Consider the following 23217-nt stretch of genomic DNA (forward strand, 5'->3'; position numbering starts at 1 on the left):
CATGCCCACAGCCACCCCTTGTTCCTTCACACCTTGTATCAGCTGTAATCCAGTCCAGTCCAGTGCTGCCTGCTGAGCAGCACTGACCAACACTGCCTGGGCCCAGGCTTTTATCTCTGAGGCCCCATTATGATGTCAGAAAGCTGGCTCTGGAATCCTGAGGGCTCCACTATGACACGTGCAAAGTTCCGTCTGAACTTTATATAAGACGGTGAGGCTCAGTCAGTCACTCAGTGTTGCCTGAGAGGGCAACACTGCAACAGCCGGCCGCCAGGCTGTCTTTTTTTTGCACAGCTAGTTGCCTCCAGGAGGCCACAAGAGGGAGACAAGGGACTGCAAAATGGAAAATAGGCATCCACCAACTTTACAGACAACTTCTCCTTGCTCCTACAACCTCCATCCTTGCACAGTTTGTTATTCTTCTAGGTAACATAGTAACAAATCCAAATTGCTGCTCTCTTTGTAGGCAAGCAAGGCTTTGTTTCAACTGCAATTCTTACTTCTTCTTGAAATGTAGGGACGACAGTACATTCCATCACATCCATCTAGTGTACACAGGTAGGTCCATTGTGGCGGGCAGGCGAGCGGGCGGGCTGCTTTATTGGCTGTTTGCTGTTCCCCTACTCCACTCCACTATTTGACTGTTGTGCTGCATCAATCAATCAATCAATCAATCAATCAATCAATCAATCAATCAATCAATCAATCAGTGGCTGGCTCAGGTGCAGCTCTTTAACTTACCTAAAAGGGAGGGCGGAGAGAAGACAAGGAAGGTGAATGAGGTGTTCCAATGTGAAATGCCGGAAACACAGAAACACAGACGACACACAACAAGAGGTGGCAATCTATTCATTAATTGCATTTAATCAATGAGCTCATTATCACTCATGCATTGTCCAACAGGTGTTGAAATAATGGGATTAAAAGGGGAGATCCCTTCAGAAAGACAGAAACAATAGCAAAGACAAAAAACACTTTTGGAATCTGCTTTTAGTCAACACATAAGGAAAGGGTGCACCGGTCCTGGAAATACTGCAATACCAGGTCAATGCGTGGAGTGGACAGAGCAAGCTCTATTTCCATCTCCCTGTTCTAAAAATCCATTTAATATATGGTCCCCAGATAGGGGACGTATCAGATATTATGTTCGGGTACTAATCAGTCTCAACCGGCAGGGATAATACGCTGAGTTCGTACGAAAGGAATCACACCACACAGAGTCTGGTACAAAGCTCCTCACTCAGCATCAGGCGTCACTGATTTATTTATTACACACATTTGTTCTATATCTCCTTTCTCCTGGGGGTGGGTACATGTTATCACACTTTTATAAAAGCACGTATCACTGTAAGCCTCTTGTTACTTTGTGTCATCCTTGGATAGGTTCACCCTTATCTGGTCCTTTAGATATGTCTTCATAGTTCATAGTTTGTTCATACCAGGAAGTGACTTGTTATTTTATTAGTGCGTAGTCCCTGTTCAGGGGCCATCTTGCCACGTATACTTATCTAATCCTATTACTATTGCTTCATCACAATTATGTACACAACTCTATAGTCTATATTTTATTAAAGAAAGAAAATTATTATAAACATTAACTTCTGTCCACTCCATCCTTCACAGTCCCCCCTTTTATCATTATTTTCTTCATTTCTTAACCTAAGTGTGTCCGTGCTCTGGGAAAGGGGAGTAAAAGGATTTTTTCACCAGTTTGAGACGAGCCTCCCCTATTAGGAGACCCCCCTTTGTAGCTGGACTTAAAGAGTCGGTGCACACCCTACACTATCTATTCATCTTCAGAACAATAGTCTCGATAAAGGGTGGTTGTTTTCATGGATGGAGTTGGTAAAAGTCCTTCAATTTCTGAAGAAAACATAAAAGTGGGAGTTACTTCAGTTATAGTTTTAGTCATTAATTTCTTCATACATGGTAATACACAACAAGCAATAACTGCGAAAAGCACTAGAAAGATTAAGATTACAATCCCAATTTGGGCCAGAATTTTCTGCCATCCGGTTAACCATGAGAAATACTGATCCCATGGGTCTGTGAAACCTCAATTTCGTTTTAATTCCTCGGATAAAGAAACAATCTGTTTGATTGCCATGGTTACTTTGCCGTTTGGTCCTGTGTTATCTGGAATAAAAGTACGACAGGTAGTACCTATCATGGCACAAACGCCTCCTTTTTCTGCTAGTATCATATCAAGGGCCATACGGTTCTGGAAAGTCATAGTAGATGTGGGTCCTAACTGGTCAGCTAGACCTTGTAAAGCGTCCCTAGTATAGTTAACAAACCGTTGCTGGTTGTAATAGATATAATTTATCCAATCTACATTTTTGTTAGCTGTGATCATAGGGATTAATGATTCAAATCAAGCTGCTACCTGATCCCGGGCCTTGAATTCATCTGGGACCCCCCTTGGGACTCCTATAGCATCTATATACACATGGGGGTCAAAACTTCCTTTCAGATCTCTTTTTTCCCCTTGTAAATATGTGACTATTTTGAGAGATGGTCTCTTGGGTTTCTAACTGTATACCATTCAATACTCCTAAATATCTCTTAAAATTGTTATCAAGAATACAAAATATCTCCTATTTCTTATTTGGCTATTATTCATACATAATATCATCCCATCAGTTTCTTTTATTACAATCGTAGAGTTGAGCCTCTCCTTGTTGCATCTTTCATAAGTCTTATTTATCATTTCGTTTCTATTTTTACTGGTTGTATATTTCTGTCGATACTGTAAATCTGGTTCATAACAACAAAACCACAGCCCCGGCGTCTCTTCTTGTATGCTAATGTTGGCTGTTTTGTCTATGTGAAGGTACACAGTCCCTCCATGTGGTCCTTTTTTCCAAGTCCCTTCGGTTGTAGTCACATTTGTAGTATAACACGGGGCATTGGCCTTACATGTGTAGTTACCCTCCTTTCTATCCACTGTGGCATTCGCCCACCCTGTCCTGAACTGTTCCAGTGATTCTGTACTGATTACGTGTACAGGAGTAGCAGTTCTGCCTTTTTGTATAAGAGCACACGCAACAACCGCCGCAACAACCGCAAAGATCTTCATTCTTCTGGCTGAAGAACCTTTTTACAATGACTGGCGTGAATCCAGCTTGCCTTTCCTTCGAGCTTCACTGAGGTGCTTGTAACGAGTAGGACTTGAAAAGGACCATCAAATCTTGGGTCTAGACTTTTCCTCACGTGTCTTTTAACAACGACCCAATCTGCTGGTTCTAGCTTATACGTCAACTGAATCAGGACCTGGAATGGAAGCAAATACTTGTGCATGCACCTTGGTCAATTGTTTGTCAAGCGTTGATACATAATCTGTTAGTCTACCATACTGCATTTGGAGCACCTGTGGAAAATAACATCCTAATCTGGGAGCCGACCCAAATAAGATCTCATATGGGCTGAGACCTGTTCTTTTTGTGGGCGTGTATCTTACTGAGAACAAGGCTAATGGTAGACACTCGGTCCATGGTTTCCCGTTTTCTACCATTGCTTTTTGGATTTTCAATTTGAGAGTCCCATTTAGTCTCTCAACCTTCCCACTGCTTTGTGGATGGTATAGTGTATGTAGGGCTTGACTTATGCCTAGAGCTGACAACACATGGTTCATGATTTCACCCGTAAAATGAGTTCCTCTGTCTCTCTCGATCATCTCTGGAACTCCATATCTGCACACCACCTCGTTGATCAGTTTCTTTGCTGTGGCTACGGCTGTAGCTTTGGTTACTGGAAAAGCTTCTGGCCATCCTGAAAAGAGATCAATACAAACAAGCACATACTCCTAGGTACCAACTTTGGGTAGTTGAATATAGTCTATCTGCAGTCTCTGGAACGGATATATAGGTCTGGGTGTGTGCTTCTGTGGTACTTTTACAGTTCTTCCAATATTATGTGTTGCACAGATCATGCATCCTTGTGTAAAACTGCTGGCCATCACACTAAACCCTGGAGCATACCACACCTTGTTTACCAAGTCCATCATTGCCGTTTTTGACTGGTGTGTCTCTCCATGTGTTATTTGGGCCATCATTGGGAACATTGTCTTAGGCAGGCACAGTTTATTCTGGCATTGCCAGAGGCCATCTTTTCGTAGCGTTGCTCCTTGGGCCGTCCACTTGTCTTTTTCTTCTTTTGTTGCTTGTCCTTGAAGTTTTTGCCGTAGTTCCGGGCTTACAGCTGGTCTTGTTTCCTCTGGATCTTTTATCTGACATACGGCTGCTAACACGGGTAGCTTCTGTGCTGCTTGCTTTGCCGCTTCGTCTGCCAGGGCATTTCCTTTTGTCTCTGGTGAACTCACCTTAGTGTGAGCTTTTATCTTTACTACTGCTACTTCTGTGGGTAACATCAGGGTCGCCATCAAATATTTTACAAAGTCTGCATTCTTTACAGGTGTACCTGCAGAGGTCAAAAATTGTCTTGCCCTCCATATGGGGCCATAATCGTGTGCAATCCCAAATGCATATCGAGAGTCAGTGTATATATTTGCTGTCTTTCCTTCTGCATGTTGGCATGCTGCTGCCAGGGCCTTAAGCTCCGCTTCTTGTGCTGAGCGGGACGCTGGTAAGGAGGCTGCTTCTAGGACTACATCTTCGGTGGTTACTGCATATCCTGTAAGAAAAGATCCTTCTACAAAATACCTTGAACCATCCACAAAGAGTATTTAGGTCTGGGTTTTGGAGTGGGGTATCTTTTACATGTGCGAAGCCCACTGTTTCCTGGGCCATAAGGGCCATACAATCATGTTCATCAGTTTCAGACAAAAATTGTGACCATACTTTACCTACGTCTTCTCCCCCTTGCTCCAAAGGCAGTAAGGTAGCTGGGTTCAATGTAGTACAGCGGTGTAAAGTAACCTGCTCAGGGAGAAGAAGCGCACAGATTAATCTCAAATGTCTTGCAGTGGACAAATGCTTAGGTTGTACTTGAGTTAGAATAGCAGTAATATATATATCATGTGGTGGAAATGCCAGGACCAAATCTGAGGCCTTGTTTAACATTGAATTTACAGCAATGATAGCTCTCACACATGATGGGGAACCTCGGGCCACAGGGTCTAGTCTAGCTGAATAATATGCTACCGGGCGCTGCTGTGGTCCATGACTTTGTGTGAGAACTGCAGTGGCATGTCCATTTTGTTCAGTACAGTACAAAGTATATGCTTGCGTAGAGGTACTCCATGGATTGGTGTCACAAGCCGCTACCAAACACAACTCCTCCTCATTCAGCTGATAATCCAGAATACTTTGAGAATCTCACTTTTATCAGGTTCTGCAAATACTTGATTAATACAAAAACAAATAAAAATAAAACATTCCCAAAAACTTTACATCAAATTAACAATGTCCAGACAAGTTTTGTTTTGCCTTCTCCCTCATCTAAATCCATAAAGACTCGTGTGAGTGATGTCACCTCGCCTCCTGTGTAACTTTGCTGGAGGGGGATGGTCTCTTACACATAAACCAAAATTGTACCTGATCAGTTCCTTCACCCTTCCCCCCTTTGTGGACTCTGCGAGAGTGATGTAGCAGAGTTCACAACTACATCTCAACATAACACTAATTTAACCCCTTGTAATGTACAACAGCCTGAAACAAAAATGACTTTTTCCTGACAAACATTTGATCTTTACAATGACATAACTCATGTGTGAAATCAAAAACAAAACAATTGTAGTTAGTTATTCAATAAAACAGAAAATATTATCTCTGATCACATTAATTACTGCAAACCAATAAACAGTATATAAAAATAGGGAACGGTGGGGGGCACATACATTTTCAAAACCCCGTGTCTCACAGTATCTGTAGTTTAATACATCTGAATTAACATCAAAACACATGAAATCTGATCACATCATAACACATAAATATCGTAACTTTTATAACCAACAGCGCTTGCGCAAAAGAGAAGAAATGTATTTAGGTTTGTAGACATTACTGATATATATATATCTCAGCAGTGCATATTGAGATCCCTCTGTCTCATCAGCCCTGCAGACTGCACCCAGTCAGCCCCCCTCCTCCTCCTCTCAAACACAGCACACTTTAGGGGGGAGGGAGGTCACAAACTCGCAGCTTCTCACAATCTTAACACTTTCAATGCCGGCAAAACAACATACGTATCTGCAATCATTTATCACACCATTGTACAGGAATTATCTACGTTAATGTTTAACCGTACAATCTGACGGCCACCATCTCTATATTATGATGACGTGTTGTTTCATCAGTGAACTAAAACTGGAACTTCTGTAAATAGAAAAAACACTACAAATGACAAAATTAACAAGGTGATTATTTCATACTGATTTGGTTGGGCCGGGCGTGGCCACATCCTACGGAGGGGGCTTATAAAATCCACCTTCTTGTGTGAGTACCGGATATAACGGAACAACAGGTTTAGGTGTACCAAGATGGCCTCCTGGGGCGGGGAGTGGTGCCGAAGGCGTGGCATATATGGGAGGATCGGGGCGTGGAAAGTGACATGATACACAATATTCAACTTGGGGCGGGTTCTGTTAACCACAACTGGGACACTCCCACGAAGTTAGAATTCCACCGTCGCCATTATAGGGCGGTGGCTGGACACGTTCTTTGTAATACACATATTTGATGATTTTACCCTTTCTGTCTCGTATTTCTTGCTCAGTAAACTTGTCTTTAGTTATGGCTATGGCTGTTCTTTGCCAAGCTAATGCTTCATCTAACTTTCCTTCGTCACTTAATCTTCCCTTGTTTTCCCTAAGAGCTGCAGCCCATTCTTCCATCTATAAATATGCCACCTATGTGCATAACTTTCTTACTATTTTCTACATTCTTCTTGCCTGTCTCTTTTTTTTTTTTTTTTTAAACACATTAAACATACTGTTCTATATTTAACACCGTCCTGAGAATGAAACCTTATTCTCGATGTTTCTGAACACAAAACACAATTTTTTTTTTATTTTTTTTTAACACAATTATAACTGACTGTCTGTCTCTGTCGTCTTAATGGTATCAACCTATACCCTGCGACCAATTAAATTATTACACTTACACCTGTCGTCTTAATGGTATCAACCTATACCCTGCGACCAATTAAATTATTACACTTACACCTGTCGTCTTAATGGTATCAACCTATACCCTGCGACCAATTAAATTAAATTATTACACCTGTCGTCTTAATGGTATCAACCTATACCCTGCGACCAATTAAATTAAATTATTACACCTGTCGTCTTAATGGTATCAACCTATACCCTGCGACCAATTAAATTATCACACTTATACTTATCACCTATGCCGGCGAGACGCGACTATCTATACTATGATTCTTGGAACCACACAGCGGGTTAACTCTCTGTCGCTGAGAGTGTGGCCGGGATCGACTCCAAATACCTCGGTATCTTATCACCTGCTCACTCTCCCACACGGATAAGAGCCAATATTCATAAACATGAACTTAACCTTACCGTGTTTTATTTGAAGCTGATCAGACTTCCTGGGAGCGTGGCTGGCGATTCAATGTTGAGGCGTCTGGGGGTCGTCGATCACGGACACGGCTTATCCCTCGAGTGTGGCCCCACGTTGGGCGCCAAAATGTTCGGGTACTAATCAGTCTCAACCGGCAGGGATAATACGCTGAGTTCGTACGAAAGGAATCACACCACACAGAGTCTGGTACAAAGCTCCTCACTCAGCATCAGGCGTCACTGATTTATTTATTACACACATTTGTTCTATATCTCCTTTCTCCTGGGGGTGGGTACATGTTATCACACTTTTATAAAAGCACGTATCACTGTAAGCCTCTTGTTACTTTGTGTCATCCTTGGATAGGTTCACCCTTATCTGGTCCTTTAGATATGTCTTCATAGTTCATAGTTTGTTCATACCAGGAAGTGACTTGTTATTTTATTAGTGCGTAGTCCCTGTTCAGGGGCCATCTTGCCACGTATACTTATCTAATCCTATTACTATTGCTTCATCACAATTATGTACACAACTCTATAGTCTATATTTTATTAAAGAAAGAAAATTATTATAAACATTAACTTCTGTCCACTCCATCCTTCACAGTTAAACTGATAAGAACAGATACTACACTTGATCTTAGCCAAAAGGCCGAGAAGCGATAACCCGAACGGGCCGCGCGTTGCCCGAGCCTGCCCGATACTGCTGTTCAGCCCTTGCAGCGATTCAGCCTACTTCTAGGCAATTCCATGGGGCCCTGCAGGCTCACACACTCACAGCTACACGGGAGGTGAATAAAGGCCGGAGAGGAAGCCAGACAGGATTTGCTTCTTTTGCTTGCACCACAATGCAGTGCTGAAAGAGGAGGAATCTACATAAAAACGCCTTCCTGGCAACGCCCAAATGCCCTGCTGCCATGCAGATAAACACTGGCAGCGGCAGCAAGTGCATGCCCACAGCCACCCCTTGTTCCTTCACACCTTGTATCAGCTGTAATCCAGTCCAGTCCAGTGCTGCCTGCTGAGCAGCACTGACCAACACTGCCTGGGCCCAGGCTTTTATCTCTGAGGCCCCATTATGATGTCAGAAAGCTGGCTCTGGAATCCTGAGGGCTCCACTATGACACGTGCAAAGTTCCGTCTGAACTTTATATAAGACGGTGAGGCTCAGTCAGTCACTCAGTGTTGCCTGAGAGGGCAACACTGCAACAGCCGGCCGCCAGGCTGTCTTTTTTTTGCACAGCTAGTTGCCTCCAGGAGGCCACAAGAGGGAGACAAGGGACTGCAAAATGGAAAATAGGCATCCACCAACTTTACAGACAACTTCTCCTTGCTCCTACAACCTCCATCCTTGCACAGTTTGTTATTCTTCTAGGTAACATAGTAACAAATCCAAATTGCTGCTCTCTTTGTAGGCAAGCAAGGCTTTGTTGCAACTGCAATTCTTACTTCTTCTTGAAATGTAGGGACGACAGTACATTCCATCACATCCATCTAGTGTACACAGGTAGGTCCATTGTGGCGGGCAGGCGAGCGGGCGGGCTGCTTTATTGGCTGTTTGCTGTTCCCCTACTCCACTCCACTATTTGACTGTTGTGCTGCATCAATCAATCAATCAATCAATCAATCAATCAATCAATCAATCAGTGGCTGGCTCAGGTGCAGCTCTTTAACTTACCTAAAAGGGAGGGCGGAGAGAAGACAAGGAAGGTGAATGAGGTGTTCCAATGTGAAATGCCGGAAACACAGAAACACAGACGACACACAACAAGAGGTGGCAATCTATTCATTAATTGCATTTAATCAATGAGCTCATTATCACTCATGCATTGTCCAACAGGTGTTGAAATAATGGGATTAAAAGGGGAGATCCCTTCAGAAAGACAGAAACAATAGCAAAGACAAAAAACACTTTTGGAATCTGCTTTTAGTCAACACATAAGGAAAGGGTGCACCGGTCCTGGAAATACTGCAATACCAGGTCAATGCGTGGAGTGGACAGAGCAAGCTCTATTTCCATCTCCCTGTTCTAAAAATCCATTTAATATATGGTCCCCAGATAGGGGACGTATCAGATATTAAACTGATAAGAACAGATACTACACTTGATCTTAGCCAAAAGGCCGAGAAGCGATAACCCGAACGGGCCGCGCGTTGCCCGAGCCTGCCCGATACTGCTGTTCAGCCCTTGCAGCGATTCAGCCTACTTCTAGGCAATTCCATGGGGCCCTGCAGGCTCACACACTCACAGCTACACGGGAGGTGAATAAAGGCCGGAGAGGAAGCCAGACAGGATTTGCTTCTTTTGCTTGCACCACAATGCAGTGCTGAAAGAGGAGGAATCTACATAAAAACGCCTTCCTGGCAACGCCCAAATGCCCTGCTGCCATGCAGATAAACACTGGCAGCGGCAGCAAGTGCATGCCCACAGCCACCCCTTGTTCCTTCACACCTTGTATCAGCTGTAATCCAGTCCAGTCCAGTGCTGCCTGCTGAGCAGCACTGACCAACACTGCCTGGGCCCAGGCTTTTATCTCTGAGGCCCCATTATGATGTCAGAAAGCTGGCTCTGGAATCCTGAGGGCTCCACTATGACACGTGCAAAGTTCCGTCTGAACTTTATATAAGACGGTGAGGCTCAGTCAGTCACTCAGTGTTGCCTGAGAGGGCAACACTGCAACAGCCGGCCGCCAGGCTGTCTTTTTTTTGCACAGCTAGTTGCCTCCAGGAGGCCACAAGAGGGAGACAAGGGACTGCAAAATGGAAAATAGGCATCCACCAACTTTACAGACAACTTCTCCTTGCTCCTACAACCTCCATCCTTGCACAGTTTGTTATTCTTCTAGGTAACATAGTAACAAATCCAAATTGCTGCTCTCTTTGTAGGCAAGCAAGGCTTTGTTGCAACTGCAATTCTTACTTCTTCTTGAAATGTAGGGACGACAGTACATTCCATCACATCCATCTAGTGTACACAGGTAGGTCCATTGTGGCGGGCAGGCGAGCGGGCGGGCTGCTTTATTGGCTGTTTGCTGTTCCCCTACTCCACTCCACTATTTGACTGTTGTGCTGCATCAATCAATCAATCAATCAATCAATCAATCAATCAATCAATCAATCAGTGGCTGGCTCAGGTGCAGCTCTTTAACTTACCTAAAAGGGAGGGCGGAGAGAAGACAAGGAAGGTGAATGAGGTGTTCCAATGTGAAATGCCGGAAACACAGAAACACAGACGACACACAACAAGAGGTGGCAATCTATTCATTAATTGCATTTAATCAATGAGCTCATTATCACTCATGCATTGTCCAACAGGTGTTGAAATAATGGGATTAAAAGGGGAGATCCCTTCAGAAAGACAGAAACAATAGCAAAGACAAAAAACACTTTTGGAATCTGCTTTTAGTCAACACATAAGGAAAGGGTGCACCGGTCCTGGAAATACTGCAATACCAGGTCAATGCGTGGAGTGGACAGAGCAAGCTCTATTTCCATCTCCCTGTTCTAAAAATCCATTTAATATATGGTCCCCAGATAGGGGACGTATCAGATATTAAACTGATAAGAACAGATACTACACTTGATCTTAGCCAAAAGGCCGAGAAGCGATAACCCGAACGGGCCGCGCGTTGCCCGAGCCTGCCCGATACTGCTGTTCAGCCCTTGCAGCGATTCAGCCTACTTCTAGGCAATTCCATGGGGCCCTGCAGGCTCACACACTCACAGCTACACGGGAGGTGAATAAAGGCCGGAGAGGAAGCCAGACAGGATTTGCTTCTTTTGCTTGCACCACAATGCAGTGCTGAAAGAGGAGGAATCTACATAAAAACGCCTTCCTGGCAACGCCCAAATGCCCTGCTGCCATGCAGATAAACACTGGCAGCGGCAGCAAGTGCATGCCCACAGCCACCCCTTGTTCCTTCACACCTTGTATCAGCTGTAATCCAGTCCAGTCCAGTGCTGCCTGCTGAGCAGCACTGACCAACACTGCCTGGGCCCAGGCTTTTATCTCTGAGGCCCCATTATGATGTCAGAAAGCTGGCTCTGGAATCCTGAGGGCTCCACTATGACACGTGCAAAGTTCCGTCTGAACTTTATATAAGACGGTGAGGCTCAGTCAGTCACTCAGTGTTGCCTGAGAGGGCAACACTGCAACAGCCGGCCGCCAGGCTGTCTTTTTTTTGCACAGCTAGTTGCCTCCAGGAGGCCACAAGAGGGAGACAAGGGACTGCAAAATGGAAAATAGGCATCCACCAACTTTACAGACAACTTCTCCTTGCTCCTACAACCTCCATCCTTGCACAGTTTGTTATTCTTCTAGGTAACATAGTAACAAATCCAAATTGCTGCTCTCTTTGTAGGCAAGCAAGGCTTTGTTGCAACTGCAATTCTTACTTCTTCTTGAAATGTAGGGACGACAGTACATTCCATCACATCCATCTAGTGTACACAGGTAGGTCCATTGTGGCGGGCAGGCGAGCGGGCGGGCTGCTTTATTGGCTGTTTGCTGTTCCCCTACTCCACTCCACTATTTGACTGTTGTGCTGCATCAATCAATCAATCAATCAATCAATCAATCAATCAATCAATCAATCAATCAATCAATCAATCAGTGGCTGGCTCAGGTGCAGCTCTTTAACTTACCTAAAAGGGAGGGCGGAGAGAAGACAAGGAAGGTGAATGAGGTGTTCCAATGTGAAATGCCGGAAACACAGAAACACAGACGACACACAACAAGAGGTGGCAATCTATTCATTAATTGCATTTAATCAATGAGCTCATTATCACTCATGCATTGTCCAACAGGTGTTGAAATAATGGGATTAAAAGGGGAGATCCCTTCAGAAAGACAGAAACAATAGCAAAGACAAAAAACACTTTTGGAATCTGCTTTTAGTCAACACATAAGGAAAGGGTGCACCGGTCCTGGAAATACTGCAATACCAGGTCAATGCGTGGAGTGGACAGAGCAAGCTCTATTTCCATCTCCCTGTTCTAAAAATCCATTTAATATATGGTCCCCAGATAGGGGACGTATCAGATATTAAACTGATAAGAACAGATACTACACTTGATCTTAGCCAAAAGGCCGAGAAGCGATAACCCGAACGGGCCGCGCGTTGCCCGAGCCTGCCCGATACTGCTGTTCAGCCCTTGCAGCGATTCAGCCTACTTCTAGGCAATTCCATGGGGCCCTGCAGGCTCACACACTCACAGCTACACGGGAGGTGAATAAAGGCCGGAGAGGAAGCCAGACAGGATTTGCTTCTTTTGCTTGCACCACAATGCAGTGCTGAAAGAGGAGGAATCTACATAAAAACGCCTTCCTGGCAACGCCCAAATGCCCTGCTGCCATGCAGATAAACACTGGCAGCGGCAGCAAGTGCATGCCCACAGCCACCCCTTGTTCCTTCACACCTTGTATCAGCTGTAATCCAGTCCAGTCCAGTGCTGCCTGCTGAGCAGCACTGACCAACACTGCCTGGGCCCAGGCTTTTATCTCTGAGGCCCCATTATGATGTCAGAAAGCTGGCTCTGGAATCCTGAGGGCTCCACTATGACACGTGCAAAGTTCCGTCTGAACTTTATATAAGACGGTGAGGCTCAGTCAGTCACTCAGTGTTGCCTGAGAGGGCAACACTGCAACAGCCGGCCGCCAGGCTGTCTTTTTTTTGCACAGCTAGTTGCCTCCAGGAGGCCACAAGAGGGAGACAAGGGACTGCAAAATGGAAAATAGGCATCCACCAACTTTACAGACAACTTCTCCTTGCTCCTACAACCTCCATCCTTGCACAGTTTGTTATTCTTCTAGGTAACATAGTAACAAATCCAAATTGCTGCTCTCTTTGTAGGCAAGCAAGGCTTTGTTGCAACTGCAATTCTTACTTCTTCTTGAAATGTAGGGACGACAGTACATTCCATCACATCCATCTAGTGTACACAGGTAGGTCCATTGTGGCGGGCAGGCGAGCGGGCGGGCTGCTTTATTGGCTGTTTGCTGTTCCCCTACTCCACTCCACTATTTGACTGTTGTGCTGCATCAATCAATCAATCAATCAATCAATCAATCAATCAATCAATCAATCAATCAATCAATCAATCAATCAGTGGCTGGCTCAGGTGCAGCTCTTTAACTTACCTAAAAGGGAGGGCGGAGAGAAGACAAGGAAGGTGAATGAGGTGTTCCAATGTGAAATGCCGGAAACACAGAAACACAGACGACACACAACAAGAGGTGGCAATCTATTCATTAATTGCATTTAATCAATGAGCTCATTATCACTCATGCATTGTCCAACAGGTGTTGAAATAATGGGATTAAAAGGGGAGATCCCTTCAGAAAGACAGAAACAATAGCAAAGACAAAAAACACTTTTGGAATCTGCTTTTAGTCAACACATAAGGAAAGGGTGCACCGGTCCTGGAAATACTGCAATACCAGGTCAATGCGTGGAGTGGACAGAGCAAGCTCTATTTCCATCTCCCTGTTCTAAAAATCCATTTAATATATGGTCCCCAGATAGGGGACGTATCAGATATTAAACTGATAAGAACAGATACTACACTTGATCTTAGCCAAAAGGCCGAGAAGCGATAACCCGAACGGGCCGCGCGTTGCCCGAGCCTGCCCGATACTGCTGTTCAGCCCTTGCAGCGATTCAGCCTACTTCTAGGCAATTCCATGGGGCCCTGCAGGCTCACACACTCACAGCTACACGGGAGGTGAATAAAGGCCGGAGAGGAAGCCAGACAGGATTTGCTTCTTTTGCTTGCACCACAATGCAGTGCTGAAAGAGGAGGAATCTACATAAAAACGCCTTCCTGGCAACGCCCAAATGCCCTGCTGCCATGCAGATAAACACTGGCAGCGGCAGCAAGTGCATGCCCACAGCCACCCCTTGTTCCTTCACACCTTGTATCAGCTGTAATCCAGTCCAGTCCAGTGCTGCCTGCTGAGCAGCACTGACCAACACTGCCTGGGCCCAGGCTTTTATCTCTGAGGCCCCATTATGATGTCAGAAAGCTGGCTCTGGAATCCTGAGGGCTCCACTATGACACGTGCAAAGTTCCGTCTGAACTTTATATAAGACGGTGAGGCTCAGTCAGTCACTCAGTGTTGCCTGAGAGGGCAACACTGCAACAGCCGGCCGCCAGGCTGTCTTTTTTTTGCACAGCTAGTTGCCTCCAGGAGGCCACAAGAGGGAGACAAGGGACTGCAAAATGGAAAATAGGCATCCACCAACTTTACAGACAACTTCTCCTTGCTCCTACAACCTCCATCCTTGCACAGTTTGTTATTCTTCTAGGTAACATAGTAACAAATCCAAATTGCTGCTCTCTTTGTAGGCAAGCAAGGCTTTGTTGCAACTGCAATTCTTACTTCTTCTTGAAATGTAGGGACGACAGTACATTCCATCACATCCATCTAGTGTACACAGGTAGGTCCATTGTGGCGGGCAGGCGAGCGGGCGGGCTGCTTTATTGGCTGTTTGCTGTTCCCCTACTCCACTCCACTATTTGACTGTTGTGCTGCATCAATCAATCAATCAATTAATCAATCAATCAATCAATCAATCAATCAATCAGTGGCTGGCTCAGGTGCAGCTCTTTAACTTACCTAAAAGGGAGGGCGGAGAGAAGACAAGGAAGGTGAATGAGGTGTTCCAATGTGAAATGCCGGAAACACAGAAACACAGACGACACACAACAAGAGGTGGCAATCTATTCATTAATTGCATTTAATCAATGAGCTCATTATCACTCATGCATTGTCCAACAGGTGTTGAAATAATGGGATTAAAAGGGGAGATCCCTTCAGAAAGACAGAAACAATAGCAAAGACAAAAAACACTTTTGGAATCTGCTTTTAGTCAACACATAAGGAAAGGGTGCACCGGTCCTGGAAATACTGCAATACCAGGTCAATGCGTGGAGTGGACAGAGCAAGCTCTATTTCCATCTCCCTGTTCTAAAAATCCATTTAATATATGGTCCCCAGATAGGGGACGTATCAGATATTAAACTGATAAGAACAGATACTACACTTGATCTTAGCCAAAAGGCCGAGAAGCGATAACCCGAACGGGCCGCGCGTTGCCCGAGCCTGCCCGATACTGCTGTTCAGCCCTTGCAGCGATTCAGCCTACTTCTAGGCAATTCCATGGGGCCCTGCAGGCTCACACACTCACAGCTACACGGGAGGTGAATAAAGGCCGGAGAGGAAGCCAGACAGGATTTGCTTCTTTTGCTTGCACCACAATGCAGTGCTGAAAGAGGAGGAATCTACATAAAAACGCCTTCCTGGCAACGCCCAAATGCCATGCTGCCATGCAGATAAACACTGGCAGCGGCAGCAAGTGCATGCCCACAGCCACCCCTTGTTCCTTCACACCTTGTATCAGCTGTAATCCAGTCCAGTCCAGTGCTGCCTGCTGAGCAGCACTGACCAACACTGCCTGGGCCCAGGCTTTTATCTCTGAGGCCCCATTATGATGTCAGAAAGCTGGCTCTGGAATCCTGAGGGCTCCACTATGACACGTGCAAAGTTCCGTCTGAACTTTATATAAGACGGTGAGGCTCAGTCAGTCACTCAGTGTTGCCTGAGCAACACTGCAACAGCCGGCCGCCAGGCTGTCTTTTTTTTGCACAGCTAGTTGCCTCCAGGAGGCCACAAGAGGGAGACAAGGGACTGCAAAATGGAAAATAGGCATCCACCAACTTTACAGACAACTTCTCCTTGCTCCTACAACCTCCATCCTTGCACAGTTTGTTATTCTTCTAGGTAACATAGTAACAAATCCAAATTGCTGCTCTCTTTGTAGGCAAGCAAGGCTTTGTTGCAACTGCAATTCTTACTTCTTCTTGAAATGTAGGGACGACAGTACATTCCATCACATCCATCTAGTGTACACAGGTAGGTCCATTGTGGCGGGCAGGCGAGCGGGCGGGCTGCTTTATTGGCTGTTTGCTGTTCCCCTACTCCACTCCACTATTTGACTGTTGTGCTGCATCAATCAATCAATCAATCAATCAATCAATCAATCAATCAATCAATCAATCAATCAATCAGTGGCTGGCTCAGGTGCAGCTCTTTAACTTACCTAAAAGGGAGGGCGGAGAGAAGACAAGGAAGGTGAATGAGGTGTTCCAATGTGAAATGCCGGAAACACAGAAACACAGACGACACACAACAAGAGGTGGCAATCTATTCATTAATTGCATTTAATCAATGAGCTCATTATCACTCATGCATTGTCCAACAGGTGTTGAAATAATGGGATTAAAAGGGGAGATCCCTTCAGAAAGACAGAAACAATAGCAAAGACAAAAAACACTTTTGGAATCTGCTTTTAGTCAACACATAAGGAAAGGGTGCACCGGTCCTGGAAATACTGCAATACCAGGTCAATGCGTGGAGTGGACAGAGCAAGCTCTATTTCCATCTCCCTGTTCTAAAAATCCATTTAATATATGGTCCCCAGATAGGGGACGTATCAGATATTAAACTGATAAGAACAGATACTACACTTGATCTTAGCCAAAAGGCCGAGAAGCGATAACCCGAACGGGCCGCGCGTTGCCCGAGCCTGCCCGATACTGCTGTTCAGCCCTTGCAGCGATTCAGCCTACTTCGAGGCAATTCCATGGGGCCCTGCAGGCTCACACACTCACAGCTACACGGGAGGTGAATAAAGGCCGGAGAGGAAGCCAGACAGGATTTGCTTCTTTTGCTTGCACCACAATGCAGTGCTGAAAGAGGAGGAATCTACATAAAAACGCCTTCCTGGCAACGCCCAAATGCCCTGCTGCCATGCAGATAAACACTGGCAGCGGCAGCAAGTGCATGCCCACAGCCACCCCTTGTTCCTTCACACCTTGTATCAGCTGTAATCCAGTCCAGTCCAGTGCTGCCTGCTGAGCAGCACTGACCAACACTGCCTGGGCCCAGGCTTTTATCTCTGAGGCCCCATTATGATGTCAGAAAGCTGGCTCTGGAATCCTGAGGGCTCCACTATGACACGTGCAAAGTTCCGTCTGAACTTTATATAAGACGGTGAGGCTCAGTCAGTCACTCAGTGTTGCCTGAGAGGGCAACACTGCAACAGCCGGCCGCCAGGCTGTCTTTTTTTTGCACAGCTAGTTGCCTCCAGGAGGCCACAAGAGGGAGACAAGGGACTGCAAAATGGAAAATAGGCATCCACCAACTTTACAGACAACTTCTCCTTGCTCCTACAACCTCCATCCTTGCACAGTTTGTTATTCTTCTAGGTAACATAGTAACAAATCCAAATTGCTGCTCTCTTTGTAGGCAAGCAAGGCTTTGTTGCAACTGCAATTCTTACTTCTTCTTGAAATGTAGGGACGACAGTACATTCCATCACATCCATCTAGTGTACACAGGTAGGTCCATTGTGGCGGGCAGGCGAGCGGGCGGGCTGCTTTATTGGCTGTTTGCTGTTCCCCTACTCCACTCCACTATTTGACTGTTGTGCTGCATCAATCAATCAATCAATCAATCAATCAATCAATCAATCAATCAATCAATCAGTGGCTGGCTCAGGTGCAGCTCTTTAACTTACCTAAAAGGGAGGGCGGAGAGAAGACAAGGAAGGTGAATGAGGTGTTCCAATGTGAAATGCCGGAAACACAGAAACACAGACGACACACAACAAGAGGTGGCAATCTATTCATTAATTGCATTTAATCAATGAGCTCATTATCACTCATGCATTGTCCAACAGGTGTTGAAATAATGGGATTAAAAGGGGAGATCCCTTCAGAAAGACAGAAACAATAGCAAAGACAAAAAACACTTTTGGAATCTGCTTTTAGTCAACACATAAGGAAAGGGTGCACCGGTCCTGGAAATACTGCAATACCAGGTCAATGCGTGGAGTGGACAGAGCAAGCTCTATTTCCATCTCCCTGTTCTAAAAATCCATTTAATATATGGTCCCCAGATAGGGGACGTATCAGATATTAAACTGATAAGAACAGATACTACACTTGATCTTAGCCAAAAGGCCGAGAAGCGATAACCCGAACGGGCCGCGCGTTGCCCGAGCCTGCCCGATACTGCTGTTCAGCCCTTGCAGCGATTCAGCCTACTTCTAGGCAATTCCATGGGGCCCTGCAGGCTCACACACTCACAGCTACACGGGAGGTGAATAAAGGCCGGAGAGGAAGCCAGACAGGATTTGCTTCTTTTGCTTGCACCACAATGCAGTGCTGAAAGAGGAGGAATCTACATAAAAACGCCTTCCTGGCAACGCCCAAATGCCCTGCTGCCATGCAGATAAACACTGGCAGCGGCAGCAAGTGCATGCCCACAGCCACCCCTTGTTCCTTCACACCTTGTATCAGCTGTAATCCAGTCCAGTCCAGTGCTGCCTGCTGAGCAGCACTGACCAACACTGCCTGGGCCCAGGCTTTTATCTCTGAGGCCCCATTATGATGTCAGAAAGCTGGCTCTGGAATCCTGAGGGCTCCACTATGACACGTGCAAAGTTCCGTCTGAACTTTATATAAGACGGTGAGGCTCAGTCAGTCACTCAGTGTTGCCTGAGAGGGCAACACTGCAACAGCCGGCCGCCAGGCTGTCTTTTTTTTGCACAGCTAGTTGCCTCCAGGAGGCCACAAGAGGGAGACAAGGGACTGCAAAATGGAAAATAGGCATCCACCAACTTTACAGACAACTTCTCCTTGCTCCTACAACCTCCATCCTTGCACAGTTTGTTATTCTTCTAGGTAACATAGTAACAAATCCAAATTGCTGCTCTCTTTGTAGGCAAGCAAGGCTTTGTTGCAACTGCAATTCTTACTTCTTCTTGAAATGTAGGGACGACAGTACATTCCATCACATCCATCTAGTGTACACAGGTAGGTCCATTGTGGCGGGCAGGCGAGCGGGCGGGCTGCTTTATTGGCTGTTTGCTGTTCCCCTACTCCACTCCACTATTTGACTGTTGTGCTGCATCAATCAATCAATCAATCAATCAATCAATCAATCAATCAATCAGTGGCTGGCTCAGGTGCAGCTCTTTAACTTACCTAAAAGGGAGGGCGGAGAGAAGACAAGGAAGGTGAATGAGGTGTTCCAATGTGAAATGCCGGAAACACAGAAACACAGACGACACACAACAAGAGGTGGCAATCTATTCATTAATTGCATTTAATCAATGAGCTCATTATCACTCATGCATTGTCCAACAGGTGTTGAAATAATGGGATTAAAAGGGGAGATCCCTTCAGAAAGACAGAAACAATAGCAAAGACAAAAAACACTTTTGGAATCTGCTTTTAGTCAACACATAAGGAAAGGGTGCACCGGTCCTGGAAATACTGCAATACCAGGTCAATGCGTGGAGTGGACAGAGCAAGCTCTATTTCCATCTCCCTGTTCTAAAAATCCATTTAATATATGGTCCCCAGATAGGGGACGTATCAGATATTAAACTGATAAGAACAGATACTACACTTGATCTTAGCCAAAAGGCCGAGAAGCGATAACCCGAACGGGCCGCGCGTTGCCCGAGCCTGCCCGATACTGCTGTTCAGCCCTTGCAGCGATTCAGCCTACTTCTAGGCAATTCCATGGGGCCCTGCAGGCTCACACACTCACAGCTACACGGGAGGTGAATAAAGGCCGGAGAGGAAGCCAGACAGGATTTGCTTCTTTTGCTTGCACCACAATGCAGTGCTGAAAGAGGAGGAATCTACATAAAAACGCCTTCCTGGCAACGCCCAAATGCCCTGCTGCCATGCAGATAAACACTGGCAGCGGCAGCAAGTGCATGCCCACAGCCACCCCTTGTTCCTTCACACCTTGTATCAGCTGTAATCCAGTCCAGTCCAGTGCTGCCTGCTGAGCAGCACTGACCAACACTGCCTGGGCCCAGGCTTTTATCTCTGAGGCCCCATTATGATGTCAGAAAGCTGGCTCTGGAATCCTGAGGGCTCCACTATGACACGTGCAAAGTTCCGTCTGAACTTTATATAAGACGGTGAGGCTCAGTCAGTCACTCAGTGTTGCCTGAGAGGGCAACACTGCAACAGCCGGCCGCCAGGCTGTCTTTTTTTTGCACAGCTAGTTGCCTCCAGGAGGCCACAAGAGGGAGACAAGGGACTGCAAAATGGAAAATAGGCATCCACCAACTTTACAGACAACTTCTCCTTGCTCCTACAACCTCCATCCTTGCACAGTTTGTTATTCTTCTAGGTAACATAGTAACAAATCCAAATTGCTGCTCTCTTTGTAGGCAAGCAAGGCTTTGTTGCAACTGCAATTCTTACTTCTTCTTGAAATGTAGGGACGACAGTACATTCCATCACATCCATCTAGTGTACACAGGTAGGTCCATTGTGGCGGGCAGGCGAGCGGGCGGGCTGCTTTATTGGCTGTTTGCTGTTCCCCTACTCCACTCCACTATTTGACTGTTGTGCTGCATCAATCAATCAATCAATCCATCAATCAATCAATCAATCAATCAATCAATCAATCAATCAATCAATCAATCAGTGGCTGGCTCAGGTGCAGCTCTTTAACTTACCTAAAAGGGAGGGCGGAGAGAAGACAAGGAAGGTGAATGAGGTGTTCCAATGTGAAATGCCGGAAACACAGAAACACAGACGACACACAACAAGAGGTGGCAATCTATTCATTAATTGCATTTAATCAATGAGCTCATTATCACTCATGCATTGTCCAACAGGTGTTGAAATAATGGGATTAAAAGGGGAGATCCCTTCAGAAAGACAGAAACAATAGCAAAGACAAAAAACACTTTTGGAATCTGCTTTTAGTCAACACATAAGGAAAGGGTGCACCGGTCCTGGAAATACTGCAATACCAGGTCAATGCGTGGAGTGGACAGAGCAAGCTCTATTTCCATCTCCCTGTTCTAAAAATCCATTTAATATATGGTCCCCAGATAGGGGACGTATCAGATATTAAACTGATAAGAACAGATACTACACTTGATCTTAGCCAAAAGGCCGAGAAGCGATAACCCGAACGGGCCGCGCGTTGCCCGAGCCTGCCCGATACTGCTGTTCAGCCCTTGCAGCGATTCAGCCTACTTCTAGGCAATTCCATGGGGCCCTGCAGGCTCACACACTCACAGCTACACGGGAGGTGAATAAAGGCCGGAGAGGAAGCCAGACAGGATTTGCTTCTTTTGCTTGCACCACAATGCAGTGCTGAAAGAGGAGGAATCTACATAAAAACGCCTTCCTGGCAACGCCCAAATGCCCTGCTGCCATGCAGATAAACACTGGCAGCGGCAGCAAGTGCATGCCCACAGCCACCCCTTGTTCCTTCACACCTTGTATCAGCTGTAATCCAGTCCAGTCCAGTGCTGCCTGCTGAGCAGCACTGACCAACACTGCCTGGGCCCAGGCTTTTATCTCTGAGGCCCCATTATGATGTCAGAAAGCTGGCTCTGGAATCCTGAGGGCTCCACTATGACACGTGCAAAGTTCCGTCTGAACTTTATATAAGACGGTGAGGCTCAGTCAGTCACTCAGTGTTGCCTGAGAGGGCAACACTGCAACAGCCGGCCGCCAGGCTGTCTTTTTTTTGCACAGCTAGTTGCCTCCAGGAGGCCACAAGAGGGAGACAAGGGACTGCAAAATGGAAAATAGGCATCCACCAACTTTACAGACAACTTCTCCTTGCTCCTACAACCTCCATCCTTGCACAGTTTGTTATTCTTCTAGGTAACATAGTAACAAATCCAAATTGCTGCTCTCTTTGTAGGCAAGCAAGGCTTTGTTGCAACTGCAATTCTTACTTCTTCTTGAAATGTAGGGACGACAGTACATTCCATCACATCCATCTAGTGTACACAGGTAGGTCCATTGTGGCGGGCAGGCGAGCGGGCGGGCTGCTTTATTGGCTGTTTGCTGTTCCCCTACTCCACTCCACTATTTGACTGTTGTGCTGCATCAATCAATCAATCAATCAATCAATCAATCAATCAATCAGTGGCTGGCTCAGGTGCAGCTCTTTAACTTACCTAAAAGGGAGGGCGGAGAGAAGACAAGGAAGGTGAATGAGGTGTTCCAATGTGAAATGCCGGAAACACAGAAACACAGACGACACACAACAAGAGGTGGCAATCTATTCATTAATTGCATTTAATCAATGAGCTCATTATCACTCATGCATTGTCCAACAGGTGTTGAAATAATGGGATTAAAAGGGGAGATCCCTTCAGAAAGACAGAAACAATAGCAAAGACAAAAAACACTTTTGGAATCTGCTTTTAGTCAACACATAAGGAAAGGGTGCACCGGTCCTGGAAATACTGCAATACCAGGTCAATGCGTGGAGTGGACAGAGCAAGCTCTATTTCCATCTCCCTGTTCTAAAAATCCATTTAATATATGGTCCCCAGATAGGGGACGTATCAGATATTAAACTGATAAGAACAGATACTACACTTGATCTTAGCCAAAAGGCCGAGAAGCGATAACCCGAACGGGCCGCGCGTTGCCCGAGCCTGCCCGATACTGCTGTTCAGCCCTTGCAGCGATTCAGCCTACTTCTAGGCAATTCCATGGGGCCCTGCAGGCTCACACACTCACAGCTACACGGGAGGTGAATAAAGGCCGGAGAGGAAGCCAGACAGGATTTGCTTCTTTTGCTTGCACCACAATGCAGTGCTGAAAGAGGAGGAATCTACATAAAAACGCCTTCCTGGCAACGCCCAAATGCCCTGCTGCCATGCAGATAAACA

At 45.8% G+C, this 23217-nt stretch overlaps 10 non-coding genes and 2 pseudogenes across 10 annotated transcripts; all 12 read right to left on the reverse strand.

Moving 5' to 3' along the window:
- Positions 1-1007: 1007 nt before the first annotated feature.
- LOC142717731 (U2 spliceosomal RNA) lies at positions 1008-1184 on the reverse strand (annotated as a pseudogene).
- Positions 1185-8021: 6837 nt separating this feature from the next.
- Positions 8022-8141, reverse strand: LOC142717732 (U2 spliceosomal RNA; annotated as a pseudogene).
- Positions 8142-9421: 1280 nt separating this feature from the next.
- Positions 9422-9612, reverse strand: LOC142717603 (U2 spliceosomal RNA). Its single transcript, XR_012871971.1, has one exon. It is a non-coding gene; the product is annotated as a U2 spliceosomal RNA (small nuclear RNA).
- Positions 9613-10896: 1284 nt separating this feature from the next.
- On the reverse strand, positions 10897-11087 carry LOC142717726 (U2 spliceosomal RNA). Its single transcript, XR_012872092.1, has one exon. It is a non-coding gene; the product is annotated as a U2 spliceosomal RNA (small nuclear RNA).
- Positions 11088-12387: 1300 nt separating this feature from the next.
- Positions 12388-12578, reverse strand: LOC142717744 (U2 spliceosomal RNA). The gene has a single exon (XR_012872108.1). It is a non-coding gene; the product is annotated as a U2 spliceosomal RNA (small nuclear RNA).
- A 1304-nt stretch (positions 12579-13882) lies between these two features.
- On the reverse strand, positions 13883-14073 carry LOC142717756 (U2 spliceosomal RNA). The gene has a single exon (XR_012872121.1). It is a non-coding gene; the product is annotated as a U2 spliceosomal RNA (small nuclear RNA).
- Positions 14074-15361: 1288 nt separating this feature from the next.
- On the reverse strand, positions 15362-15552 carry LOC142717768 (U2 spliceosomal RNA). Its single transcript, XR_012872133.1, has one exon. It is a non-coding gene; the product is annotated as a U2 spliceosomal RNA (small nuclear RNA).
- A 1292-nt stretch (positions 15553-16844) lies between these two features.
- On the reverse strand, positions 16845-17035 carry LOC142717610 (U2 spliceosomal RNA). Its single transcript, XR_012871977.1, has one exon. It is a non-coding gene; the product is annotated as a U2 spliceosomal RNA (small nuclear RNA).
- A 1288-nt stretch (positions 17036-18323) lies between these two features.
- Positions 18324-18514, reverse strand: LOC142717622 (U2 spliceosomal RNA). The gene has a single exon (XR_012871990.1). It is a non-coding gene; the product is annotated as a U2 spliceosomal RNA (small nuclear RNA).
- Positions 18515-19794: 1280 nt separating this feature from the next.
- Positions 19795-19985, reverse strand: LOC142717634 (U2 spliceosomal RNA). Its single transcript, XR_012872002.1, has one exon. It is a non-coding gene; the product is annotated as a U2 spliceosomal RNA (small nuclear RNA).
- A 1308-nt stretch (positions 19986-21293) lies between these two features.
- LOC142717646 (U2 spliceosomal RNA) lies at positions 21294-21484 on the reverse strand. Its single transcript, XR_012872014.1, has one exon. It is a non-coding gene; the product is annotated as a U2 spliceosomal RNA (small nuclear RNA).
- Positions 21485-22760: 1276 nt separating this feature from the next.
- On the reverse strand, positions 22761-22951 carry LOC142717658 (U2 spliceosomal RNA). Its single transcript, XR_012872026.1, has one exon. It is a non-coding gene; the product is annotated as a U2 spliceosomal RNA (small nuclear RNA).
- Between the last annotated feature and the right edge of the window lie 266 nt (positions 22952-23217).

The sequence above is a fragment of the Rhinoderma darwinii genome, unplaced genomic scaffold (genome assembly GCF_050947455.1).
Source record: "Rhinoderma darwinii isolate aRhiDar2 unplaced genomic scaffold, aRhiDar2.hap1 Scaffold_457, whole genome shotgun sequence".
In the NCBI taxonomy this organism is placed as follows: domain Eukaryota; kingdom Metazoa; phylum Chordata; class Amphibia; order Anura; family Rhinodermatidae; genus Rhinoderma; species Rhinoderma darwinii.